The sequence below is a fragment of the Pelophylax lessonae genome (assembly GCF_965119305.1).
Source record: "Pelophylax lessonae genome assembly, contig: HAP1_SCAFFOLD_242, whole genome shotgun sequence".
Classification (NCBI taxonomy): Eukaryota; Metazoa; Chordata; class Amphibia; order Anura; family Ranidae; genus Pelophylax; species Pelophylax lessonae.
This window is the reverse complement of record NW_028120092.1, coordinates 138,917-164,764: the sequence shown is the minus strand read 5'-3', so window position 1 is coordinate 164,764 and position 25,848 is coordinate 138,917. Positions and strand designations below refer to the sequence as shown.

General features: G+C 47.5%; 1 long non-coding RNA gene across 1 annotated transcript; it reads right to left on the bottom strand.

Moving 5' to 3' along the window:
• Positions 1-620: 620 nt before the first annotated feature.
• On the bottom strand, positions 621-25,848 carry LOC309543581. Its single transcript, XR_014224798.1, has 3 exons — positions 25,725-25,848; positions 15,998-16,111; positions 621-856 (listed from the first exon to the last, which is right to left on the bottom strand). It is a non-coding gene; the product is annotated as an uncharacterized lncRNA (long non-coding RNA).

Genomic DNA, 25,848 nt, shown 5'->3' with positions numbered 1-25,848 from the left:
GCCCCCCCCCAAAAAAAAAATAAATAAAAGAAAACAAAGATAAAAATTTAACTTTTCTTATAATCTAAGCTGGTTTCAGTAAGAGTGGATGAGTCGTGGGTAATAAATCACAGCACTATACAAAGAAATAAAAACCTGAATCTGACTGAACAACCACCCTCTATATATAAAGAAAAGCAAAAACACAAACTGACAATAAACACCACTAAAGTTGCAAAATTCCTTACAAAATTTATTTACATATACATATCTTAAATTCAACACATATTTAAAAAGCTTGGCCAAGTAAATGTGCAAATTAAAAATTGTATTTAAAAAATTGAACAACACCCCCTTCTTCATATACATTCATTGAAAAAAAAAAAAATGAGACCTGTGGGTGTGTTACAGTGGCAGGGAGGGAAAAACTCCCCATTGGGTTCACCTGACAGTAACGTAATCTCTTTCCACGCTATAATAAATAGTTAGCCTTAGGATTTAATATATACTATTATATATTTGATTTACTGTAAGTGATGTTTGCAGAGTTAATGACATTCAAAATGAATAACAACAAATGTCAGTAAGTACGGCATTGTTAGCAATCAGACATTAATTTGAAATTCAAGCAGGGGGCTGCCAAAAATCAGAAAATTAAAAAGGCATTCCAAAATCACATTTTATTTAATCTGTTGAGCATTTTCCACAAGCGACAAAATCCAGATTTCTGTTGTGATTTTTTTTCTGTCTCTTTCTTTCAGTGCGCTTATGAACTCATCTATACGTTCCTGTTTTCTTTTCTTGTCCGAAACAACTTCTAGACACGTTGTCTTGTTGAAATAGGCCGATGGTTGTCCACTCACCAGGATATCTGAAGCTGGAACAAAATAAATGTGTTTTACCAATGTGCGCCATTGTCTCTAATGGAATATGTTTCCGCTATGAACGCTGAGCAGAGAAGCTGCAATCCCTTCCCTTTGACTAGGAGACTGACCTGTCAGATATTGTCATAAAAGGAAGCACAGCAATACGAGCTTCAAATCTGTTCATTCACAATTAAAAGAAAAACACTGCCTGCTGTCCTTCTGCATTGTTATTCCATTCTGGGCACAGAGCTAAGAATACTGCCTGCTTCCGAGTCATGTACAGTGGCAAAGCAAAAATGCCATAAAGTGACCAAGCTACAGGGAATCCGGAAAGTATTCACAGCGCTTCACTTTTTCCACATTTTTTTTAGGTTACAGCTCTATTCCAAAATTGATTAAATTCATTATTTTCCTCAAAATTCTACAAACAATTGACAACATGAAAGTTTGTTTGAAATCTTTACAAATTTATTAAAAATAAAAAACTAAAAAAAAAAAAAAAAAAATATCACATGTACATAAGTATTCACATCCTTTGGCCAATACTTTGTTGAAGCACCTTTGGCACCAATTACAGCGTCAAGTCTTTTTGAGTATGATTCTACAAGCATGGCACACCTATTTTTGGGCAGTTTCTCCCATTCTTCTTTGCAGGACCTCTCAAGCTCCATCAGGTTGGATGGGGAGCGTCGGTGCAGAGCCATTTTCAGATCCCTCTAGAGATTGCTAAATGGGTTCAAGTCTGGGCTCTGGCTGGACCCCTCAATGACATTCAAAGAGTTGTCCTATAGCTACTCCTTTGTTATCTTGGCTGTGTGCTTAGGGTCGTTGTCCTGTTAGAACAGTGGTTCTCAATTCCGGTCCTCGGGACCCACTAACAGGCCAGATTTTAAGTATTACCTTGGGGGATGCAGACTAGAATACTGCAATCACTGAGCAGCAAATGAGATCACCTGTGATGTAATTTAGTTATCTTGCAAACCTGGCCTGTTGGTGGGTCCCGAGGACCGGAATTGAGAACCACTGTGTTAGAAGATGAACCTCAGCCCTAGTCTGAGGTCCAGAGGGCTCTGGAGCCGGTTCTCGTCAAGGATGTCTCTGTACATTGCTGCATTCTTCTTTCCCAAAATCCTGACTAGTATCCCAGTTCCTGCCACTGAAAAATCCCAACAGCATGATGCTGCCACCACCATGCTTCACTGTAGGGATGGTATTTGCCAGGTGATGAGCGGTGCCTGGTTTCCTCCGAACATGATACTTGCCATTTAGGCCAAAAAGTTCAATCTTTGTTTCATCAGACCAGAGAATTTTTTTTCGCATGGTCTAAGAGTCCTTCAGGTGCCTTTTGGCAAACTCCAGGCGGGCTGCCATGTGCCTTTTACTGAGGAGTAGCTTCCGTCTGGCAACTCTACTATACAGGCCTGATTGATGGAGTGCTGCAGAGGTGGTTGTTCTTCTGGAAGGTTATCCTCTCCCCACAGAGAAACTTTGGAGCTCTGTCAGAATGACCATTGGGTTCTTGGTCATCTCCCTGACTAAGGCCATTCTCCCCCGATAGCTCGGTTTGACCAGGCGGCCCACATTAGCAAGAGTCCTGGTGGTTCCAAACTTCTCCCATTTACGGGTAATGGAGGCCACTGTGCTCATTAGGACTTTCAATGCTGCAGAACATTTTCTGTACCCTTTCCCAGATCTGTGCCTCCATACAATCCTGTCTCAAGGGTCTACAGGACTTCATGGCTTGATTTTAGCTCTGAAAAAGCCCTGTTAACTGTGGGACCTTATATAGACAGGTGTGTGCCTTTACAAATCATCTCCAATCAACTGAGTTTACCACAGGGGGACTCCAAGCAAGTTGTAGAAACATCTCAAAGATCAGTGGAATCAGGATGCACCTGAGCACAATTTTGAGTATCTTGGCAAACGCTGTGAATACTTATGTACATGTGACTTATTTTGTTTTTTATTTTTAATAAATTTGCAAAGATTTTGAACAAACTTCTTTCACATTGTCATTATGGGGTTTTGTTTGTAGAATGTTGAGAAAATAACTAATGTAATCAATTTTGGAAAAAGGCTGTAACATAACAAAATATGGAAAAGTGAAGCACTGTGAATACTTTCTGGATTCACTGTATGTTCATTCAAATATTTACATATTCTTAGGAAGCACAACATGGTTTGATGCAGGCACGTGGAGCAATTCGTCCTTAAATTTCACTACAGAAGTGGTCTAGGAATATTTTGCTGTGATCTTTGATGTTGAATGAGTCCACAGTTCCTGTAGCTACTGGGGTCAATGAGGGCTTCTATTAAAACTCTTTTACGGCAAGTTAAGGATTGTTGCACCAATCACCCATAATATTATGACCACCCATAGTGTAGAAGTTTGAATCAATATGTTTATTTAAAAAAACGGAATTTTTGTAAAATCTTACCTGTAAAATTCCTTTCTCTGAGTCCTCCGACAGTCGCCGCCCCCTCTAAGTCATCACTGTTGGGTATTGTCATCTGCTCCGCAGGAGTAGCTAGGCATATAGACTTAGTTAAAAACAAAAGGCATTTGCATGTATACACCCCTGGGGGCTGTCCCATCTGGTCAATACCCCCCTGCAGTGTCCACTCCCAACTCAGTTTGGTAACATAGCAGTAAGAAAACAAGAACCCCGTATAAAGGGGCGGGGGCGGCGACTGTCGGAGGACTCAGAGAAAGGAATTTTACAGGTAAGATTTTACAAAAATTCCGTTTTCTCTTACGTCCTCCGACAGTCGCCACCCCCTCTAAGTCATCACTGTTGGGATGTCCCAAAGCAGTATAGACATGAGGGGTGGGAGACGCAACCGTATAAGAGGCAACGCAGTACCCATAGCAGAGAAAGGAACCTTACATGCACTGTAAGAGAACCCACTGGGCAACAGAAAAAACAATGCTCAACAGGAGCAACCGCCCAGGAAAGCAAATACCAACAGACAGGGACCCATAAAAAAACAAGGGTCCTTCATGGCACTGCCGCACTGAGAACTTTGCGGCCAAAGGAAGCATCAGCCGATGCCAGAACGTCGACTTTGTAGAATTTCGAGAAAGTGTGCACCGACGACCAAGTCGCAGCTTTGCACACCTGGGCCACCGAGGCCCTATGCCAACAAGCCCAGGACGTACTCACAGATCTAGTAGAGTGCGCCTTAACAGGGAAGGGTGGAACCCGTTCCTTCAAAGCATAAGCCTGCTCAATGGTCTGTCTGATCCATTTGGCAATAGTTGCTGCGGACGCAGCCATGCCCTTCCGAGACCCCTCAGGAAGAACAAACAGGGAATCCGTTTTACGAAAGGATTCTGTAGACAGGTAAACCCTGATCGCCCGGACAACATCCAAAGAATAAGAAGAGGTGTATAATGAGAATCAGAGGAGGCTCACATACACTAGCAGCGCTAATATGTGAGCCTCCTCTGATTCTCATTATACACCTCTTCTTATTATTTGATTTTTTATAGCGGCTGCTTTACATTTAGATTTTCTATTTTATTAGCGCTGGGTTGAGTGGGTTTTATTCTTACTCCTATTATCAACATCCAAAGAATGCAAAGCAATCTCCTTCGGATGCTTAGGCTTCGTGCAAAGTGAAGGCAGAACAATTTCCTCATTAAGGTGAAATTCAGTGACCACCTTGGGAAGAAAGGACGGAAGTGTTCTCAACACCACCTTATCCTTATGAATTACCAAGTAAGGGGAGCGGCAAGACAACGCCGCCAGCTCCGATACTCTGCGAGCCGAAGTGATCGCCACCAAAAAGGCGACCGTCTTTGACAACAGAGGCAAAGAGATCTCCCTGATATTTTCAAAGGGAGCACGCTGTAACACGGACAGAACCAAGTTCAAGTCCCATGGAGGTAAAGGCTCCTTTCTGGGAGGAACCAAGTGTGGCACACCTTGAATGAAGGTACGGACCAAGGAATTAGACGCCACAGGGCGTTGGAAAAGGATGGCCTGACCCTTTATCGTGACCAGCGCCAAACGCTGATCCACGCCAGACTGGAGGAAAGCCAACACTCTTGATACCGAGTACGAGCGAGGGGAAAACCCCCTGGACTCACACCAGGCGAAATAAGCTTTCCAGGTACGGTAATAGATTTTACCAGAAGAGGATTTCCTAGCCTTGATCAGCGTAGGGATAACCTCAGGGGAGAGACCCTTGTCCCTCAGGACCTGGGTCTCAGCAGCCAGGCCGTTAAAGCCAGCGACTGTAAAGCAGGATGGAAGATTGGATCTTGAGACAGAAGACCTTCCCGCAGGGGCAGTCGCCCCGGAGGCGCCACTGCCAGGTGAACAACGTCGGCGTACCAGGACCGGCGAGGCTAGTCCGGCGCGACCAGAATCACCAGGTGCGGCTCCGAGGCTAGCCTGCAGAGGAACCTGGACAGCAACTGAATTGGAGGAAAGGCATACATCAGACGATACTGATGCCAAGGGGCCACCAACGCATCCGAGGCGTCCGCCAACGGATCGCGCGTTCTTGCCACGAACCTTCCCACCTTTTGATTTAGCCGAGATGCAAACAGATCCACGTCCGGGATCCCCACTTCGCACACAGCATTTGGAAGACCTCCGGGTGTAAGGACCATTCCCCCTGGTCCAGGGTCTGGCGACTCAGTCTGCTTGCCAATTCTCTACACCCGGAATGTGAACCGCTGAGATTGCCGGGACGTGAAGCTCGGCCCAAGACAGAATGTCTGTCACCTCCCGGGCCGCCCGAGCACTCCTGGTGCCCCCTTGGTGGTTGATGTAAGCCACCGCGGTAGCATTGTCCGCCCGGACAGGACGACCCTGTAGACGATCCGACCACTGGAGGAGGCAGAGCTTGATCGCTCGCAATTCCAGGACGTTGATCGGAAGGGAGGACTCCTCCTCCGACCAAGTGCCCTGGGCAGACAGGGTGCCCAGGACCCCACCCCAGCCTAACAGGCTGGCATCCATGGTGATCACCATCCAAACCAACGGACGGAAAGACTTGCCCTGCGTCACCGGAGACTGGAGCCACCACCGAAGAGCCAATTTTGTCTGACGACTCAAGGAGACATGCAGATCCAGGGACCGAGCCAGTCCGTCCCATTTCGCCAGGATCTCCGCTTGGAGACCTCGCGTGTGGAACTGAGCAAAAGGTATCGCCTCGAAGGTCGACACCATCAACCCCAGGACCCGCATACAGGTCCTGAGTGATGATGCTGGCACATCCCTGAGGGACCCGATCTCGTCCCGCAATGTTCGGAGCTTGTCCTCCGGCAGGAACACCTTCTGAGTCCAGAATCATCCCCAGGTAGGGAAGACGAACCGAAGGGGACAACGATGATTTCTGAATGTTGATGGTCCATCCGAACTCCCTGAAGCGTTCGGACCGTGATGGACAGATCGCGCACCAGGTCCTGACTGACACTTGATCTTATGAGGAGATCGTCTAGATACCCCAAGACCGCAATGCCCTGAGCCCTCAGTAGGCCCAGAACCGGCGCCAGTACCTTGGTAAAGACCCTGGGAGCCGAAGCAAGACCGAAAGGTAACACCACAAACTGGTAATGGTCTTCCGCGACAGCAAACCGAAGGTACCGCTGATGACCCTCGAAGATGGGGGACATGCAGGTACGCATCCTTGAGGTCTATTGAAGCCAGGAACTCCCCTGGGCTCAGAGAAGCCACCACCGATCGGAGAGACTCCATACGGAATTTCCAAACTCGCACAAAGCGGTTCAGAGCTTTCAGGTCCAGGATAGGACGCACTTTGCCCTCCTTTCTGGGCACAGTGAACAGATTGGAATAAAAGCCCCGAAACCTGTCCTGGTGAGGCACCGGGACGACCACTCCCTGAGCAAGGAGGTCCTGAACCGCACGGTGCAAGTCCTGCAGACGCCCCAGAGGCAAATGAATATTTGAGGGGAAGAATCTGTCCGCTGGCCGGGAAAGAAACTCGATCTTGTATCCCGACCGAACGATTTCCTGAACCCACCTGTCCGAAATCCGGAGCAGCCAAAGTTGGAGGAAACCGCGCAAACGTCCACCCACCCCAGAAACGGGTGAGGGCGTGCCTTCAGGCAGAAGTGGATTGGCCCGTCGAAGCGGTATTGCCTGACTTCTGCTTACCCGCCCAGGGCTTCTTCTGTCCGCCCTGGGACTTGAAGGGCTTGCCCTTGGATTGGTTCCGAAAGGCACGAAAGGAACCCTGACTGGATCTAGGCGCAGAACTCCGCTTGCCCCGGAAGGACTTGTGCTTCGGGTTCTGGGGCAGCATAGTGCTCTTGCCCCCCGTGATGCCTTTTACCAGGGTATCCAACGCCTCGCCAAAAAGGCGAGAGCCAGCATAGGGAAAATCAGCAACCGTTTTCCACGAGGACTGGTCGGCCGACCAGCTCTTCAGCCATATCAGGCGTCGGTTAAGCACCGCGACACTGGAGAGGCGAGCCACCAAGGGGGCCTCATTTAAGGCTGCATCACACAGATACATAATTCCTTGGTGGATTTGATCCACCATTTCCAGCCGGGCAGGCGGAACATCATCAGACACAAGGTTGTTCTTAAGCACCATAGTCCAATCAGCAACCGCCTGCGCCACTAACATGGACGCGAAAATGGGTTTGAGCAGAGAGCCCGCCACCGTATAGGAATGGCGGGCCAAAGACTCCAAACACCGGTCCGTTGGATCCCGGAAAACCGGGGAATCCTCCATAGGAACCAAGGTAGCCTTGTTCAACACTGCAACCGTGTGATCCACCTGTGGAGGTACACACCAGCGCGATTCCGTAGCCGGCGTGAAGCAATTTGAACCGACTGGGCACCACGAACGGACGTTTTAACGTGCGCCACACTTCATTAACAGTGTAATGAAACTCAGCGGGACAGGGAAAAACCTGCGCCGACTTGCGGGTCCTGTGCGTCCCAAAAGAGGACGCAACGCCCAGGGGACTGGGCTCATCCTCCAAGTGCAAAGTTTCCTTCACAGAAATAATTAATTCATCCATGGTCGCCCGTTCTTCGGACGACCCCGGAGAGGAGGTATCAACCCCCTCCACCTCCGCCTCAGACCCCTGCAGGTCCAAGGATGAGCGGGACCCTGAAAAGGGCACACTCGCAGCAGCCATATCACCCTCTGAATCAGGGGAGAGGGACAATCTGGGCCTCTTACGAGCAGCACGTTCAGCCATCAGCATTTCCATATTAGACACTAAAGTCGCCACTACAGCGGCCAAATCAGGTCTCAGAGGGGCCACAGGAGAACTGGGCTGGTGGAAATTTGCTATCCGGAGAATCCATGCGCAGGTGAGAAAAAAAGGACAGTGCAAGATTTAGGTGCTGTCCCTTTAAAAGCGCTGCGAGTGCGCAGCCCACCGCTCCAGCTATAAAGATAGAAAAAGACCCCCAAACAGGAAGGAGACAAAACTGAGCCAGAAGCGACAGTACAGAAAAAATATTCCTGCTTCAGAGGAAAGAGGAAGTGCTGTAAAAGTAGGCTGAACCATCTGCTGCATGACCCAGGGAAAATGACTGCCCCATAGGAACGTATGGGAGACTCCACCAAAATGGCCGCCGACATGCGGCCGAACCGAGCGATCGGTCACCTCAAAAATGGCGGCGATTGGCGCCAAATCAGCATGTAGTTGTGCCCATAGAGAAGCTCACATGCCTGCCCAGTGTATAAAACAATGGCGGACTGCTCGGTTTCCCCCCGCCGCGGCCCATACACAGTCTGCACCCCCAAACACACACAGCGCCGCAGCGCATGTACAAGTGATCCCCGCAGGGATCGCAGCAGGGAGTCACACAAGGCACAGACATGGGGAACACACAGCAACCAGGACTGCTACCCCACACAGAGGCCCCACACAGAAGTACTTACCTGTACCCGATGGCGTGGGGAGCCTCACAGAACGGAAAGCCGCTGTCCTCATCTGACAGGGAATGCCGTTTGCCAGGGACATTGCACTGCTGAGTCGCAGATGCGTCCAGTGAGGTAGCCACCTCACAGCTGCATCCCTGCTGCGAACAGAGATGGGTCGTTCATAATGCCAGGGCGAACATTAGCTGAACGCTCAATGGCGGGCTGGGGGTCCATCTGACCCTCTGTGCCCTGGGGAACCAGGGCGGCCAGTCCGAATCCCAGCACCGCATGTCCATCTTCGTCTGAAGAGTCTACTAAAAACTAAAGCTGACAAAATAAACAGCTAGTAAAGAAAGAAAAACTGACATTTTTCAAGAAAATCAAATAAAAAGAAGATAGGCTGAGACCGAAGCCCCAGCACAGGGAAAGCCTAACTACTCCTGATGCTAGGCAAATTAAAACTGAGTTGGGAGTGGACACTACAGGAGGGTATTGACCAGATGGGACAGCCCCCAGGGGTGTATACATGCAAATGCCTTTTGTTTTTAACTAAGTCTATATGCCTAGCTACTCCTGCGGAGCAGATGACAATACCCAACAGTGATGACTTAGAGGGGGCGGCGACTGTCGGAGGACGTAAGAGAAATAATAGTAACTCTTACATTCAGATTGAAAAAAATGCTTGGGTATGTAAAAACACAAAGCAGCATACATATCTCCAACATCTCTTCTGGTCCAGGATGCCCTACACGTTGTGTCACAACACAGGACTTCATCGGGAGAACTGGATTGGTTATGTTAGATGCCATTTATCTGGTGGAGCCCGAAAATTGTGTGGTGACCCATTCTGTTGTGGTTTCCATTAAAAATCATATGGTGGCCATTTTCCTAGACCGGAAGTGATGTCGGAGATCTGTATGCTGCTTTGTGTTTTTGCATAACCAATCGTTTTTTATTGATCTGAATGTAAGTGTTACTATTTTTTTTTATCGATTTTGACTACTACACTATAGGAGGCCATCTTGCATTACCCTAACATATGGATTATGCATGGTGAACGGAGCCTTAAAGGGACCACTACCAAGGAAAATCCAAATACATCTGATAGATCTGCAACCAAGCCAGGATCGGGGAAACATCGCCCTGAGCACTGTAATCAAAAAGCAAATTTGGTTACTCACTAAGGTGAGAGTTCTGGGAGCACAAGAAGGTGAAAGTACACAACTTTGTTTATACTATATATATTCACACGAGAGGCACTTTATTTGGAAGCAAGTGGTTATAATTGTTACATCACAGCTGGAGAATGAACTGTTATACACTTTCATATATACCATGGGTGTCCAACCTTTTGGCTTCTCTGGGCCACATTGAGCGTAGAGAAATTTTCTCGGGCCGCATATAAAATATATACTATAGTTAAAGTATATAAGTAATAAAATGCCGCTGCGCCCTTCCTGTGCCACCGCCCCCCCCCCCGCACTAATTTAACACAACTAGAAGATGATCAAATGAAATTGAATCAGTATATAGAGGTTTACTCCTTCTGAGAAATATTAAAGGAACACTCTAACCAACATGACCACTTCAGTGATTTGAAGTGGTCATGGTGGTAGAAGTCAGAAACACTGCACATGCGCGCCTCCCCCCTCCCCTCCGAGGCAGCCTCTGCCTACAATTAGTTGGAGGCCCCTGTGGCCATGCCGACGACCCGACGTCCTTCCTCACCCGGAAAAAAAAATTGTCACGGGGCAGTGGGCCGCATTGCCTGGGGTTCCGGGCCGCATGTGGCCCCCGGGCCGCAGGTTGGACATGCCTGATATATACAGTAGATGCACTTTTGAAATGGACTGCACTAATGTTATGCACTTTATATGCCATGATATATACAGTATGTTACAAAAGTGAGTACACCCCTCACATTTTTGTAAATATTTTATTATATCTTTTCATGTGACAACACTGAAGAAATGACACTTTGCTACAATGTAAAGTAGTGAGTGTACAGCTTGTATAACGGTGTAAATTTGCTGTCCCCTCAAAATAACTCAACATATAGCCATTAATGTCCAAACCTCTGGCAACAAAAGTGAGTACACCCCTAAGTGAAAATGTCCAAATTGGGCCCAGTTAGCCATTTTCCCTCCCCGGTTTCATGTGATGCGTTAGTGTTAAAAGGTCTTCGGTGTGAATGGGGAGCAGGTTTGTCAAATCTGGTGTTATCGCTCTCCCTCTCTCACACTGGTCACTGGAAGTTCAACATGGCACGTCATGGCAAAGAACCCTCTGAGGATATGAAAAAAAATTGTTGCTCTACATAAAGATGGCCTAGGCAATAAGAAGATTGCCAAGACCCTAAAACTGAGCTGCAGCATGGATGCCAAGACCATACAGCAGTTCAAAAGGACAGGTTCCACTTAGAGCAGGCCTTACCATGGTCGACTAAAGAAGTTGAGTGCACGTGCTGAGCGTAATATCCAGAGGTTTTCTTTGGGAAATAGACGTATGAGTGCTGCCAGCATTGCTGCAGAGGTTGAAGGGGTAGGGGGGTAAGCCTGTCAGTGCTTAGACCATATACGCTGCACACTGCATCAAATTGTTCTGCATGGCTGTCATCCCAGAAGGAAGCCCCTTCTAAAAATGATGCACAAATAAGCACAAAAACAGTTTGCTGAAGACAAGCAGACTAAGGACATGGATTACAGGAACCATGTCCTGTGGTCTGATGAGACCAAGATAAACTTGGTTCAGATTGTGTCAAGCGTGTGTGGCAACAAGGTGAGGAGTACAAAGACAAGTGTGTCTTGCTTACAGTCAAGCATGGTGGTAGGAGTGTCATGGTCTGGGGCTGCATGAGTGCTGCTGGCACTGGGGAGCTACAGTTCATTGAGGGAACCATGAAAGCCAACATGTACTGTGACATACTGAAGCAGAGCATGATCTCCTCCCTTCAAGGACTGGGATGCAGGGCAGTATTCAAACACGATAACTACTCCAAACACACCTCCAAGACGACCACTGCCTTGCTAAAGAAGCTGAGGGTAAAGGTAATGGATTGGCCAACCATGTATCCAGCCCTAAACCCTATTGAGCATCTGTGGGGGCATCCTCAAACAGAAGGCGGAGGAGCGCAAGGTCTCTTACATCCACCAGCTTCTTGATGTCATCATGGAGGAGTGGGTGGAAGAGGCATCCAGTGGCAACCTATGAAGCTCTCGTGAACTCCATGCTCAAGGGGGTTAAGGCAGTGCTGGAAAATAATTGTGGCCACACAAAATTGTGAAACTTTGGGCCCACTTTGGACATTTTCACTTAGGGGTGTACTCACTTTTGTTGCCAGCGGTTTAGACCAGCGTTCCCCAATGGGTGTTCTGCTGAACCCTAGGGTTCCTCGAGAACAAAATTGAGGTTTTGCGGCATTTTGCCACATCAAAGATAGCCGCCGCTGCCTGCCATTTCCGGAAGGTCGGAAACAGCAGAGCAGGGCCAGTACAAGGGGGGGCGGAACCTTCACTTCCCTGTTAGCGGAGATACAAACGTGATAGGGATTTGTAGCGACGTCAGCCACCGGCTGGAGCCGAAATTTCAAAGGACCAAGATGAGAGGAGCAGAGGGTTTGCTTGCCGAAGCTGTGACCTGGAGGAGCCGCCGTGCCAAGGAAGAACCAAGCACTGTTAATCCCAGTAAGCTGAATGCCATCATTACCTCTTTGGATTGGGGGGGGGGGGGGACTGAGGCTGAGGGGAGGTTAATTACCAATGGTATTTGTATTATGCAGAATGAGGGGGTTAATGTATTGCTACTGGTCACTGATGCATTAGTGACCGACCAGTGACAGTTAATTAACCTGTTTGAGCTGCATTAGTGCAACCAGCGTCAGTGTTAATTAAACCCTTTTTGCTGCATTAGTGCAACCAGTGCCACTGTTTATTAGTGCACTGATTTTGTGAGTGCATTTTAATTTGTTTTAATAAAATACTATTGCTAATTTAAGCGGTAAAACAATATGTATAATTTCTATTCCTTTTGTGAGTTATTGGTGGTGAAAATATCTTGCTGTGTTTCCCTCACATCATTTGATATACTGGAGGAGTCAAGAGTTGGTGTCTGGATACCTGAAGCAGCCAATTAAGACCCTTTAAAGGGGAAAGCACACTGTGAGCTATATTGCCAAATAGGTTCATGTGTTAAGGTGAGCGTCGATAGTGAATGGTGCTGGTATTTACAGAAGAGTGCTCACAGCAAGAAATGTAGGCTTCTTTTTAGTAGATAGCAATTGAGTTGGTTTGGAACAATTTGGTGATGGAAATCTCACACTCATACACTTATGGACTTTAAATTTTTATATTTAATTATTTTCCTTTTCACATCTCTGAATATTGTACACATTGGATTTATTGTATATATGCATATATAGTGTATTGGTAGAGTAATATTTATTGGTCAAAACATTGGAGTATTTGCACTATTTTTTACACATTTCTTGTAACAGATATTGGTTTCTTGATGATGGAATAATGTTGCACAGTACAATTTAAGATATATTTATGGTTTTATGTGAGGAGTTCAGTGATTTTCAGGAACATTTAATAGATTTGGAGAATGGACACATTTTTATTTGTAGCGGTTTAACACATTTGGTGTTGCACAGAGAATTGTATTTACTAACACTCCTTAATGTGCTGCTTCCTGGGGTGTGTAACGTGTAGCATGTAACATGGCTACCCCAAGAGGCAGTGTGTCTATGTATGGGGGGGTATATCATTTTAACCTAAGCTGGAAAGAAGGAAGTGCTGTATCATACAGAAAAAGATAAGATTTTCCTAAGTTCTATAAGAGCGAGAGGGTAGAACCAGATGAGCATATATTGTTTTAATGGGTTAAGTTCTACTAAATCATTCTACAACCTCTTTAACCACTTTGCCACTGAGTACCGGAGTACTACTGCGGCAAAGTGGCACGATCCCGTCTGACGACGTAGACCTACGTCGCCAGACTCCTCCCCTGTAGGCGGCGCTCGCGAGCCGCCGGAGGCGCGGTCCCGCTGTTTTCATTCACAGCGGGAGTCGGGCCAGGGGAGTCGGGCCAGGGGAGGAGCAGCGGCGATCGCCGCTGCTCTGCCCCGATCGTCGGGGATCTAGTGTGGAGATCCGCCCGCCTGTGTAAACACGAGGGGTCGGATCTCCTCAGTGACAGGGAGTGACAGATCGGAGTGTTCAGCATAGCTGGACATCCGATCTGTCCCTGTCTCACACAGTCACCTCCCCCCCGCCACACGTCAGTAAGCACCAGGCATACATTAACCCCTCCCTCTCCAATAAAAATAACCCCTTCCCTGCCAGTGTCATTTTTACAGTAACAGTGCATATTTATAGCACTGATTACTGCAGTAATGTCACTGGTACCCCCAAAAGTGTCAAAAATGTCAAAGGGTCCGATCTGTCTGCCGCAATGTCGCAGTCCCGCAAAAAAAAAAAAAAAAATCGCAGATCGCCGCCATTACTCGTTAAAAAAAAAACACCAAAAATGACATAAATCTTTCCCTTTGTTAGTCAACGCAATAACTTTTGCACAAACCAATCAAAATACGCTTATTGCGATTTTTTTTACCAAACATGGGTAGCAGAAAAAAAAATGGCCAAAAATTAAAAAAAAAATTGGTTTTTACATCTTTTTTGGGGGGAATTTCATTTAAAAAATGTTAAAAATATTGTTATTTTTTCAAAATAAACGCTCTTTGTTTATAGCGCAAAAAGTAAAAATCGCACAGGTGATCAAATACCACCAAAAGAAAGCTCTGTTTGTGGGAAAAAAAAGGACGTAAATTTTGTTTGGGTACGGCATCGCACGACCGCGCAATTGTCAGTTAAAGTCGCACAGCGCCGAATCGCAAAAAGTGGCCCAGACGTAAGACAGCAAAATGCTCTAGTGGTAAAGTGGTTAATGTGTTTGCATATGGCTGCACATGCACAATGGGTTGATTTAGAGGCTGTTCATTTAGCAAATTAAATGGAAGCTTTTTTTTTTCTTGCACATGATTGGGTATTGAAACATCACCTAATTCAGTATGTTCAGTGGACGTTCACTTTGGAAAACCGCACATTTTTGAACTGCAAAAGTGATAAAACCCAACATAGTTTCATAGTTAGTAAGGTTGGAAAAAGACACCAGTCCATCCAGATCAATGTGTGCCTGTGTGTGTGTGTGTGTGTGTGTGCGCGCATGCGCATTTGTGTCTCTACCACTTCCTATATCCTTGTATAATGTGTTCGATAAAATACCAATCTAAGAGTATTTTTAAATTAGTGACACTTCCCTCTGAAACCACCGATTGTGGAAGCGTCTTCCACATCCTTACCACTCTAACAGTAAAGAACCCCTTACACTGTTTAATGTTAAGCCACTTCTCATCCGACTTTATTGAGTGGTCTTGTGTCTTTTTGAGTGACCTGAGACTGAAAAGATTCCTCCTGATGTTGGAATCATCATTAAGATATTTGTATAATAATATCATATCCCCTCTTAAGCATCTTTTCTTCAGGGAGAATAAAGTTAATGTTTCTCCTAGCTGGGATCCTCCAGCCCCCTTATTCGTTTCATTGCCCTTCCCTTGACTCTGTCCAGTTCCAGAGCATCCTTTCTGTGGACTGTGGACAAGAGCTGGATGGCATACTCAAGATGCGGCCAAACTAGAGTTTTATAAAGTGGTATAATTAACATTTTATCTCTTGAGTAAATACCCTTTTTTTTGCATACTAATATTCTGCTGGCCTTGCTTGCTTCAGCTTGTAATTGCATGCTATTGCTCAGTCTGTCATCAATTAGGACCCCCAGGGTCTTTTTCCATCCTTGATTCTAGCATGTAGCTTGCATTCATATTTTTAGCCCCCAAGTGCATTACTTTACATTTCCCAACATTGAACCTCATTTGCCATGTGTTTGCCCACCCTTCAATTTTATAGAGGTCTTCCTGTAAACGTGTTTTCTTCTGTTGTGAAAGGATTGCCCTGCTTAGCTTTGTATCATCAGCAAATGCTGAGATTGAACAATTTATCCCAACCTCTATATAATCTATGAACAAGTTTAACAGGATTGGTCCCAGACCATTAAAAAGGTACACTATTTATTATTACCCTCTGGACACACCCCTGTATCCATTTACATATACACCAACAGACCTCAATTTGTGGGCTAAGCATTTATAGGGTACCGTGTCAAATGCTTTTTACTTTGTTTTTTTTTCTTTTCATATTTCACATGCGGAACAACAATTAATTCCACCAACTTACCAATGCATTCTGCTAACCGAGAACCTCCGATATACTGAGTTGTCCAAGTGTAGGCAGTTTTTTTCCACATTCCTCATATAGCCTGCTCCTTCTCAAAAAAGCGAAGTCATAACCCTTGAGTAAAGTTTTAAAAACTCATACATTAGTACAGTGTAAACGGCAATGTTATGTAATTACTCATAGTACCTACAATTTCTTTTTCAGGAGTCATTTATCTAGGACTAATGAATGGTTATTTCGGATTGCCTGCAATGGTTTGCCACATTGGGTCTGTAAAATCTCTTAACCTGGCCATAGATGATTTTTTTTTTAATTACCCAGCTAGCTGATCAAAAAAAAAAAAAAAAAAAAAAGGATTTCCCCATCCACACATTTGAAGGAACCCTCCCTGCTGCACCACTGTATTCTGACAGCAGGGACTCTGCCACTGTCAGAATACATTGATCAGTGCCGCAGCCGATTAGCTGTATGTGCTGACTGATTAAAATAGTTCCAACATTTCCGTTTGAGAGAAGATCCATAATTTGACTTCTCTCTAGCGGGAATGGCCACATTTCTGCTGAACTAATAGAATACCGACCCCTCTATGGCCAGCTTAAGTGTTGCTCTAGATTTTATCTTTGTAAATTACACAAAGACAAAACTTCTCCACTATTTTGGGGTTTATACACTAAATATTAAAAGAAAAAAGATGTTTTTAATGTGTCAAAAATGTATTAGCGAATATTATTGGAGCTCTAGGGAAAAAAAAAAGCCTAACAAACAGTTGAAACACATATATGGAAGCTGGTTTACCTGTCAAATTATTTTTATTTCTCTCTATCTGATCCTGAGATTTATATAGCCCCACCCCACATCACAGCTACAGAAAGTTTGTTAGCTAAATTAAAAATGTAAAGATGGCTCTGACATGCATAAATAAAATGAGAAAAACAGCACCTTACAATAAACAAAATAATAGTGGATGATGCTTACATACAGTATCTCACAAAAGAGTACACCCCTAACATTTTTGTAAATATTTTATCATATCTTTTCATGTGACAACACTGAAGAAATGACGCTTTGCTACAATGTAAAGTAGTGAGTGCACAGCTTGTATAACAGTGTAAATTTGCTGTCCCCTCAAAATAACAACACACAGCCATTGATGTCGAAACCGTTGGCAACAAAAGTGAGTAAATTCCTAAGTGAACATGTCCAAATTGGGACCAAAGTGTCAATATTTTGTTTGGCCACCATTATTTTCCAGCACTGCCTTCACCCTCTTGGGCATAGAGTTCAACAAAGCATCACAGGTCACTACTGGAGTCCTCTTCCACTCCTCCATGACGATATCACTGAAGCTGGTGGATGTTAGAGACCTTGCGCTCCTCCGCCTTCTGTTTGAGGATGCCACACAGATGCTCAATAGGGTTTAGGTCTGGAGACATGCTTGGCCATTCTATCACCTTTACCCTCGGCTTCTTTAGCAAAGCAGGGATTGTCTTGGAGGTGTTTTTGGGGTTGTTATGTTGGAATACTGCCCTGCGGCCCAGTCTCTGAAGGGAGGGGATCATGCTCTGCTTTAGTATGTCACTGTACATGTTGGCATTCATGGTTCCTGCAATGAACTGTAGCTCCCCAGTTCTGGCAGCACTCATGCAGCCCCAGATAATGACACTTACACCACCATGCTTGACTGTAGGCAAGACACACTTGTCTTTGTACTCCTCACCTGGTTGCCACCACACACACTTGACACCATCTGAACCAAATACATTTATTATGGTCTCATCAGACCACAGGACATGGTTCCAGTTATCCATATCCTTACTCTGCTTGCCTTCAGCAAACTCTTTGCGGGCTTTTTTGTGCATTATCTTTAGAAGAGGCTTCCTTCTGAGACGACAGCAATGCTGACCAATTTGATGCAGTGTGCGGCGTATGGTCTGAGCACTGACAGGCTGACACCCCCACCCCCTTAACCTCTTCAGCAATGTTGGCAGCACTCATAAGTCTAATTCCCAAAGACACTCTCTGGATATGACCCTGAGCACATGCATTAAACTTCGTTGATCGACCATGGTGAGGCCTGTTCTGCGTGGAACCTGTCCTGTAAAACCGTTGTATGGTCTTGGCCGCCGTGCTGCAGCTCAGTTTCAGGGTCATTACAATCTTCTTATAGCCTAGGCTATCTTTATGTAGAGAAACAATTCATTTTTTTTGGATCCTCAGAGAGTTCTTTGCCATGAGGTGCCATGTTGAACTTCCTATGCCCAGTATGAGAGAGTTAGAACGATAACATCAAATATAACACACCTGCTCCCCATTCACACCTGAGGCCTTGTAACTCTAACAAGTCACATGACACCGGGGAGGAAAAATGGCTAATTGGGCCCAATTTAGACATTTTCACTTAGTACTCACTTTTGTTGCAAGGGGTTTAGACATTCATGGTTGTGTGTTGAGTTATTTTGAGGGGACAGCAAATTTACACTGTTATAGATGGCTTATCCTGTTATTTTAATCTCAAAACTATCAGCAACACACCATCTAAAATACAGATAGCCACTAGAAGACGAACCTGCGGAACGAATGATGTCTTGTATAAGAAATATTCAAAAACAGAATTTTTACCTGTAAAATTCCTTTCTCTGAGTCCTCCGACAGTCGCCGCCACTTCATATTCATCACTAATGGGGGTTATTGACCTTTTCTCCGCAGGAGTAGCTAGGCAACAAAACAGTGAATATCAAAGCTTTTAGCATATCCCACCCCTAGGGGGTGGTCCCCTCAGTCAATACCTCCCTGCTTCCTGCATTCCCAACTCAGTTTCAGTAGCATAGCAGTAGAGTACATAAACAAACCCCAAAAGAGGGGCGGGGGCGGCGACTGTCGGAGAACTCAGAGGAAGGAATTTTACAGGTAAGATCTTACAAAATTTCCGTTTTCTCTTACGTCCTCCGACAGTCGCCGCCACTTCATATTCATCACTAATGGGGACGTCCCATAGCAGTGTAGACATTAGGGGTGGGAAAAAAAGCAGCCGCGCCTAAAGCAACGCAGTACCCACATCAGAGAAAGGAACCTTATCAAGGTAAGAGAACCAACTGGGCAACAGGAAAAAAAAACGTGCTCAACAGGAGCAACGACCCAGGAAAACAAGTAACCTAGGGATAAAGACATCCCAACAGCCAAGGACCCAAAAACAAGGGGCCCTAAGGCACTGCCGCACTAAGAACTTTGCGGCCAAAGGAAGCATCCGCCGATGCCTGAACATCCACCTTGTAGAATTTTGAGAAGGTGTGAACGGACGACCAAGTCGCCGCCTTACACACCTGGGCCACAGAGGCCTGATGATGATAGGCCCAAGACGTACTCAGAGACCTGGTAGAGTGCGCCTTCACAGGGAAAGGAGGAACCTTCCCCTTCAAAGCATAGGCTTGCACAATGGTCTGTCTAAACCATTTGGCGATGGTCGCAGCTGACGCTGCCATGCCCTTCCAAGGACCCTCTGGAAGGACAAATAGAGAATCCGACTTGCGAAAGGATTTCGTCGATGACTGGTAAACCCTGATCGCCCGAACAACATCCAAGGAATGCAACGCCACCTCCTTTGGATGCTTAGGCTTCGCGCAAAGCGAAGGCAAGACAATGTCCTCATTGAGGTGAAATTTCGAGATCCTCTTCGGAAGAAAAGAAGGGTTAGGTCGTAAGACCACCTTATCCAGGTGAATCACCAAGTAGGGAGAGCTGCAGGACAAGGCCGCCAGCTCCGATACCCTGCGAGCCGAAGTGATTGCCACCAAAAAGGCAACCTTCTTAGACAAGAGAGACAACGAGATCTCCCTGATCTTCTCAAAGGGAGCATGTTGCAATACGGACAGAACAAGTCCCATGGAGGTAAAGGATTCCTCCGAGGAGGAGCCAAGTGACGCACCCCTTGAACAAAGGTGCTAACCAAAGAATTAGACGCCACAGGGCGTTGAAAAAGAACGGCCAGCGCAGAAATCTGACCCTTAATCGTGGCCAACGCCAAACGCTGGTCCACTCCAGTTTGGAGGAAAGCCAACACTCTCGATACCGAGTACGAGCGAGGGGAATACCCCCTGGACTCACACCAGGCAAAATACGCCTTCCAAGTACGGTAGTAAATCTTCCCCGAAGAGGCTTTTCTAGCCTTGATCAAAGTGGGAATGACCGCAGGGGAGAGACCCCTATCCTTCAGGACCTGGCTTTCAACAGCCAGGCCGTTAAAGCCAGCGACTAAAGCAGGATGGAAGATCGGTCCTTGAGACAGGAGATCTTTTTGAAGAGGCAGACGCCACAGAGCGTCGACCGCCAGATTCACGAGGTCTGCGTACCAAGACAGGCGAGGCCAGTCCGGTGCCACCAGAATCACCGTGCGCGGTTCCAAGGCCAACCTGCGAAGGAACCTGGACAGCAGCTGAATCGGTGGGAAGGCATACATCAGACGATACTGACTCCAGGACGTCACTAACGCGTCTGAGGCGTCTGCCCGAGGATCGCGCGTCCTTGCTACGAACCTTTCCACCTTGTTGTTTAGACGAGACATGAACAGGTCCACATCTGGGGACCCCCACTTCGCGCACAGCATCTGAAAGACATCCGGGTGAAGGGACCATTCTCCCTGGTCCAGGGTCTGGCGACTCAGATAATCCGCCTGCCAGTTCTCCACTCCCGGAATGTGAACTGCCGTTATCGCCGGGACGTGCGTCTCGGCCCAAGACAGAATGTCGGCTACTTTCCGAGCCGCTCGGGCACTCCTGGTGCCCCCTTGGTGGTTGATGTAGGCCACCGCTGTGGCATTGTCCGTCTGCACCCGAACCGGACAGCCTTGAAGCCTGTCCGTCCAACGCAGAAGGCAGAGATGTATTGCTCGCAATTCCAGAATGTTGATCGGAAGAGAGGATTCCTCCCCCGACCAAGTTCCCTGGGCGGACAGAACGCCCAGGACACCACCCCAGCCCGACAGGCTGGCATCCGTGGTGATCACCGTCCACGACAAAGGACGAAAAGACCTGCCCCCCGACACCGCCGGGGACTGGAGCCACCACAAAAGACCCCTTCGGGTGAGGCGGCTCAACGAAATCCGCAGATCCAGAGATTGCGGACGCCCGTCCCACTTGGCCAGGACCTCCGCCTGAAGATCCCGTGTGTGAAACTGGGCGAAGGGAATCGCCTCGAAAGCCGAGACCATCAATCCCAGACACCTCATACACGTCCGGAGTGACGAGCACTGATTGTCCCTGAGGGACCTGACCTCGTCCTGAAGTGTCCGGAGCTTGTCTTCCGGCAGGAAGACCTTCGCTTGAACAGAGTCCAGTATCATCCCCAGGTAGGGAAGACGAACGGACGGACACAACGTTGACTTTGGGAAATTTATCGTCCAACCGAACTCCTGCAGAGTCTGCATCGTGATGAACAGGTCGTTCACCAGGCCCTGACTGGTCGCAGACCGAATCAAGATATCGTCCAGATACCTCAAGACAGAGATGCCCTGGGCTCTCAGTAAAGCCAGGACCGGCGCAAGCACCTTGGTGAAAACCCGCGGAGCCGAAGCAAGACCGAAGGGTAACGCCACAAATTAGTAGTGATCCTCCGCAATGGCGAATCGAAGGTACCTCTGGTGACCCTCGAAAATTGGAATGTGAAGATACGCATCCTTCAAATCGATGGAGGCCATGAATTCCCCCGGAACCAGGGCAGCCACCACCGAGCGCAGGGATTCCATGCAAAATTTTCGAACCCGCACAAAGTGGTTCAGAGCTTTCAAGTCCAGAATCGGACGTACCTTGCCCTCCTTTCTGGGCACAGTGAACAGATTGGAATAGAACCCCCGAAATCTGTCCCGAAGAGGCACCGGAACCACCACTCCCTGGGCCCGCACCGCCAGGTGCAGATCCCGCAAGCGCTCCGGAGTCAGCTGAAGGTTTGAGGGGAAAAATCTGCCCGCCGGCCGAGAGAGAAACTCGATCTTGTAACCAGATCGAACGATTTCCTGAACCCACCTGTCCCGAATGCGGTCCAGCCAGGGTTGAAGAAAACCGAGCAAACGTCCCCCCGCCCCAGAACTGGGTGAGGGCGTCCCTTCAGGCCGTATTGTTATGGGCAGCGGACCCGGACTGGCCGGACATCTGCTTACCCGTCCACGGCTTCTTCTGGGAACCTTGGCCCTTGAAGGGCTTGCCCTTATAGTGCGACCGAAAGGCACGAAAGGACCCCTAAGAGGGTCTAAACGAGGTATTCTTCTTACCACAAACAAACTTATTCTTGTGAGTTTGGGGCAAGAGAGTGCTCTTACCCCCAGAAATACCCTTTATCAGAGTATCCAAAGATTCGCCAAAAAGGCGAGATCCCGCGTAGGGCAAGTTAGCTAAAGTCTTGCGAGAAGATTGGTCAACAGACCAACATTTCAGCCATATCAGGCGACGGTTCAATACCGCCACACTTGAAAGACGCGCAGCCAAAGGGACCAAATCCAAGTCCGCATCACACAAATACATGACACCCTGATGAATCTGATCCACCATAGCCAAAGTTGTCGGCGGGGCAGAGTCAGCCACCAGGGTGCGCCTGAGCACCTGCGTCCAATCCGCAATAGCCTGGGCTGCCATAATGGAAGCAAAAATAGGCTTCAGCATAGAGCCAGCAACCGTATAAGAATGACGGGCCAGAGACTCCAATCTCCTGTCCGTCGGGTCCCTTTCACACAGACTGACCGTTCAGATCCGCCTGTCCGTTTTTGTGGCAGATTTGAACGGTCCCCCCCATGTATTCCTATGGGGCATCGGATGTCAGCGGAGACATGTCCGCTGACATCCGATCCGTCAAATCTGGATGGATGGAAACCCTATTTTGCATCCGTCCAGAGGATCGGATGAGAACGGACAGACGGTCCGTTCCCATCCGATTCCCCTATAGGGATGTATGGGAAACTGACAGCTGTGTCTCCACGCACAGCACGGAGACACAGCTGTCACCCGCCTGCTCAGCAGGGGATCGGCGGCTCGATCCCCCGCTGAGATAAACGCACGGACGGACTGTTTGAAAGGGGCCTAAAGAAGAATGTATATTAACACATAGTATACATAATAAACACATATTGCTGATTATCCTGAAGCAGAAATTAGTTGCATAATACACACATATTGTAGAGAATACAATATGAGTGTTAGCAAACGTCTGATTTTCACAAGAATCTTTACAGATTTGATCAGTGTTTGCATTATATAGGTAGCAATAGATGGGTGAACTTGTTGCTCATTTTAAAAGGACCAGTCTGCCACATTTTGTGTGATACTTATCTAACACTGTCAGTAAAACATCCTGGGTTTTCATTATTCTTCATAGGGGTGTAAAGAGCTAGATACACAAACAATTTTCTCTGTACAATAATAAGAACCTGTGACTGCTTGGGAGAGCTGGTTTCTGACCACTAAAGTCATGAAATTGTCTCATAGGAAGTGAAGCTCTAAAATTGGAGCAGTATTTGTCTTTTTGTCAACAGACCAACATTTCAGCCATATCAGGCGACGGTTCAATACCGCCACACTTGAAAGACGCGCAGCCAAAAGGGACCAAATCCAAGTCCGCATCACACAAATACATGACACCCTGATGAATCTGATCCACCATAGCCAAAGTTGTCGGCGGGGCAGAGTCAGCCACCAGGGTGCGCCTGAGCACCTGCGTCCAATCCGCAATAGCCTGGGCTGCCATAATGGAAGCAAAAATAGGCTTCAGCATAGAGCCAGCAACCGTATAAGAATGACGGGCCAGAGACTCCAATCTCCTGTCCGTCGGCTCCCGGAACACCGGAGTATCCTCAGCAGGGATCGCAGTGGATTTATTTAAATTCGCCACTGCATGATCCATCTGAGGCGGCACACACCAGCGCTCATCAGTGGAGGGTGTAAATGGATAACGAAGCTTGAACCTACTCGGCACAGCAAAAGGCTTCTTTAAATTGCGCCATTGCTCATCAACCGCGCGCTGAAATTCCGTAGAGCAAGGAAAAACCTGCGATGTTTTGCGTTTCCTTTGCGTCCCATAAGAGGACATCAAAACAGGAGGACATGGTTCATCCTGCAAATGCAGCGTTTGCTTGATAAAAGCAACCAACTCATCCATGAGTGCAAGCTCTTCAGACGAGCCAGGGGGAGAATTATCAACCCCTTCCACCTCAGCCTCCCCCTCAGACCCCACAAGGTCTAGAGATGAGTGAGACCCTGAGAAGGGCACTCCAGCCATAGCAGCCCCATCGCCCTCTGAATCAGAGGAAATAGACACTCTGGGCCGTTTTGTGGATCGATCACCCACCAGCATCTGCACCTGAGCAGCCAAATTTGCCACAATAGCAGCCAGATCCGCCCCCTCGGGGGAAGCAGCAGCCCCTTGGCCCCCCACCAAGGCGGGAGGAAACTTGAAATCCTGAGAATCCATGCCCCAGTAGTATTAGGAAAAAAGGAGTACTGCCCCTTTAAGATCGCGGCGAGCGTAGCCCACCGCACCCACTGAATACACCGACCCCCACAGGGATAAGAACACTGGGCAAGGAATACAGGAAAATGGAAAGGTAAAAACCTGGAGAGATCACACAGGCTGCTGCCACCGATCGCTGTCCCAGAGCAAAAGGAAGTGATGCAATGACTGACCGCCCCTGTAAAGCCTATGTAAGGCTACACAAACATGGCCGCTCGGCTGAGGACTTGATAGGCAAATAGAAAATGGCGCCGACATGTGGCCTGATCGATCGCCGCCAAAATGGCGGCGGTTGGCGCCAAAACGCTGCGCCTTACCACACAGGACCGGCCACCACATTTCTGCCGCAAAAAAATGGCGGGTCGCCGCAGCGATCGCCGCACAGCATGTCCAAACTCAGACTGCTTCATGTATGCACTCAGCAGAGCAGGAGAGCCCCCCCCCCCCTCGCAGCCCACACACAGGCAGTAATTCCACACAGGAACTGACAGGGAGCTCAGCAGCCACACAGACATGCAGGGTCCCACAGTCCCAGACTGACACCCAATAGACAGGTCCCCACATAGAGATACACTTACCAGTCCGGATGGCGTGGGGAGCCTGCTCCAGCGACCAAACCGCTGTACTGAGGACAGGGAGTGTCGCAGCCGTGACGCAGTGGAACTGCGGTGCGAAACCGCAATGGCGTCCAGTGAGGTAGCCACCTCACAGATAGCATCCCTGCAGCGAACAGGGATGGGTCGTTCAATGTGCCAGGGAAACCTGTGCTGAACGCTCAATGGCAGGCTGGGAAGCCCCTGGCCCTGAGCCCTGGGATCCAGGGTGGCCAGTCCAAGACCCAGCTCCGCACGATCATCGTCATCAGAAGAAGCTAACTAATGCTGAAAATAAACAGCTAAGTAAAAGAAAGAGAAAAAAACTCCAAATAAAATCAAAAAGAGAAAAGAAGCTGAGACTGAGAGCCCCAGCACAGGAACAGCCAGCCTACTCCTAAGCTAGGCATTAGAAACTGAGTTGGGAATGCAGGAAGCAGGGAGGTATTGACTGAGGGGACCACCCCCTAGGGGTGGGATATGCTAAAAGCTTTGATATTGACTATTTTGTTGCCTAGCTACTCCTGCGGAGCAAAGGTCAATAACCCCCATTAGTGATGAATATGAAGTGGCGGCAACTGTCGGAGGACGTAAGAGAAATAACCATTTTTGACAGCACTAAAGATAATATTAATAAAGTAAAATACCTGATTACACATTGGTTTGCAGTAATAGTTGTCAAAATAAACACACACCAATCCTCCATTGTTTGGTACCCGAGGTACTGAGCAGTTGGTTAATTTCACAATCTGTTTAAAATCTATAAACATC